The 2,769-nt window shown below is 31.9% G+C and overlaps 1 long non-coding RNA gene across 1 annotated transcript; it reads left to right on the plus strand.

Annotated features, from left to right (window-relative positions):
• The first annotated feature begins 203 nt into the window (after nt 1-203).
• Nucleotides 204-1,048, plus strand: LOC128639640 (uncharacterized). Its single transcript, XR_008399238.1, has 3 exons — nt 204-443; nt 530-586; nt 894-1,048. It is a non-coding gene; the product is annotated as an uncharacterized LOC128639640 (long non-coding RNA).
• Nucleotides 1,049-2,769: the final 1,721 nt, after the last annotated feature.

A 2,769-nucleotide genomic window follows, 5' to 3' on the forward strand; every position in this document is an offset into this window, starting at 1 on the left:
TAATTGTAATTTCTTTTTTATTGTATTCTCTATTGGAAACATTTGAGAACGATGTTTTTAGAGACCTTTTAATTTGTGTATATTAAAGCAAGATACAAATCATAGTTAGAAAATGTTATAATGGGAGTACATTTAACTATTAATTATCATTTCATAAATTGCACATAAACTTTTAATTTTATTGATTGTATTAATTTAAATTTGTATTTACTAACTCCTAGGTGGTTCAGTTAGAGCGTCAACCTCTGCATCTGTCCATACCCCATCTACCTCTTCATCAGAGAGACCACGTCCTTCAACTTCTCAGCCTCAGAACGTAAGACAACAACAACATGGGCAATATTTACGGTCAACTACAAATACCAGCCACAGCCTATCGTCTGCAGATACTATTCCAGATGTAAGGAGCAGTACACCAGATACAGCTGTTGGAAGAAGCTCTGGTATGTATCTTTAAACCACTTATATATACACCTTCTAAATTTTTGTTTATAAATTAGATATTAATGTTTAATTTTAATTTTTACAGCCGATGTTGGACGTCTCTTCAGAGCCATGGTGACCGAATCAGCACCACTTTTTGATGGTAAGTTACTTTTTTAAAGTAAATATCGGATGAGAAGACAAATAATTATGTTAGAAACTAAATTGAACCATTTAAACTTTGATAGTTATTCAAACTGTAATACTGTGAGATTGATGTATTTTATATGCAAACAGTTGTAGTAAGGAAGGTATTTAATCTTATTGTAAGATTCCAACATGAAAGTATAACATGACACTATAAATTTCTCTTGTATAGTAACCCCTCTAACCATTAATGTTTGAATAAATTTCGATCTGCATTTTTTTTTGTGGAAATTAATGCTAATTTTTTTTTATTTTTTTTTTAGATATCGCCGAGGAGGACGATTCATCAAGAGAGGTGATTCTGAATCTTGTTCCAGTTCCAGCACCAGAGGGTAGATCGCCAGAAAGTGGAAGCCTGACTCCTGACCTAACACAGATGGCACAAGATCAGGATTTGGACATACATGAGCCTGTTATAAACCCCCGTAGTGATGAGGAAAATACAAATTCACCACCTTTTCGTGGAGTTCAAGCACAGGGAATTGAACTATTGGAACAACCACAAGCTATTGTCCAAGAGCAGGCACCTTTGGAAGATGCAGGTCTTAACGAAATGTTAAATCTTGCCAGAGGATATAGAGCAGACAGTAGACAGGTCCAGGAAATTTTGTCTGGACATTTAGAAAGATTTGACACTTATAACCAGCAACGGTTGGAACTGGACCGTGAAATCTTTAACTGGCAAAGAGAAATGGACAGGGAAAGGAACCTACATATAAACAGGGCCTTGACAATAGCTGAAGACAACATGCGAATGGCTCAAAACACTATGCAAACTTTGTTAGAATTAATTAGAGATAGACATCAGAGCCAAAAAGACCACGGTTTAATTAGTGCATTGTTATGGACAATTTTAAAGTTATTACTATTGTTTTGTTGTTGACAAAGAATATATTGTTATTTTTACATATTTTTATTAAAGTTTATCCTGTTTGTATTTAATTTTCTTGTTTATTTTTTAAATTTATTTAAAATCAGGTTTGAAATGTATTGTACACACAGACAAATGTAAGTAAAACAATTATAATTTTTATTACATCCAAAATATTAACAAAATTGAATCAAAATGGCATTATAGAAAGTAGTGTTCACGGCCAATACAGTATTTTTTGGGGTTTTGAATAAACTTTTTAACATACAAAAAAATGACAAATTTGGTGGCCTCAAAAAAAAACCCCCAAAAAAACAAAAAAACTTTTTTTTATTTAAAATGCAATCATTGATTATCTGTTTTCAACTACATAAGTATTGTAGAGATTCTGAACCTGTGTATTTAAATTCTTTATAGTATCCATTATTTGTTTAATATCTTCACAGACAGAGGATTGAACTTGTGATACAACTGGTGCACTGGAATCTAGAGAAGGGACAAAAATTAAAAAAAAAAATTAAGGATTATGAGAACATCTTTAAAATAAAAACAGATTATTTATAAGCAGGTAACAAAATTGTATTACCATTTTGGTTAGAGGCGGTATTATCCATAGATCTACTTGTCTGTGTAGATTTAGAAACCATAGATATGTCCCAGTCGTTATCAATATCAGAAATATTGGTTGAGTTTTTCTCACTACTTGCATCTGGAATATATATTTAGAAATGGAGGTATATTTTTTGGTATTGATTTGACTATAAGCTATAATATAGTAAATCAAAAAATTTATAAACAATTACCTAGTTGAATTGAGGGTGAAGTTAATGACATCCTTTCAGGAGCATTATTTGCTTCATTGTCACTATCTATGAAAGATTAATAAAGAATTCTATATAAAAAATTGTAAGTAGAAAAATGGTAATGGTACAAAATATAAGAAAAATACCTTCTGTAGAAGATATTTGTATTATTCTAGTGAACCTTGTTTTCTTCTTTTTCTGCATACTTTTATTGGTTTCTGTAAATAACACAACAAGCTAATCATGATTAAATTTAACAGTTGTATAACTATAGATATGTAAACCATTGTACAATGTTCTATTGTACCTTGAGGTGTATGAACGACAGTTAGGCGCCTGACACCTCCTTTATGTGGGGACAATTGTCTGTCAAGCAAAGACAGTGGCAAGGGTGGGGATCTAGCCTCACTTCTAGGTGTCAAATTTAGAATAGGCCTTACATAACGTGGAGGAGGAGCACCACAA

This window comes from Bombina bombina, chromosome 9, assembly GCF_027579735.1.
Source record: "Bombina bombina isolate aBomBom1 chromosome 9, aBomBom1.pri, whole genome shotgun sequence".
Lineage (NCBI taxonomy): Eukaryota > Metazoa > Chordata > Amphibia > Anura > Bombinatoridae > Bombina > Bombina bombina.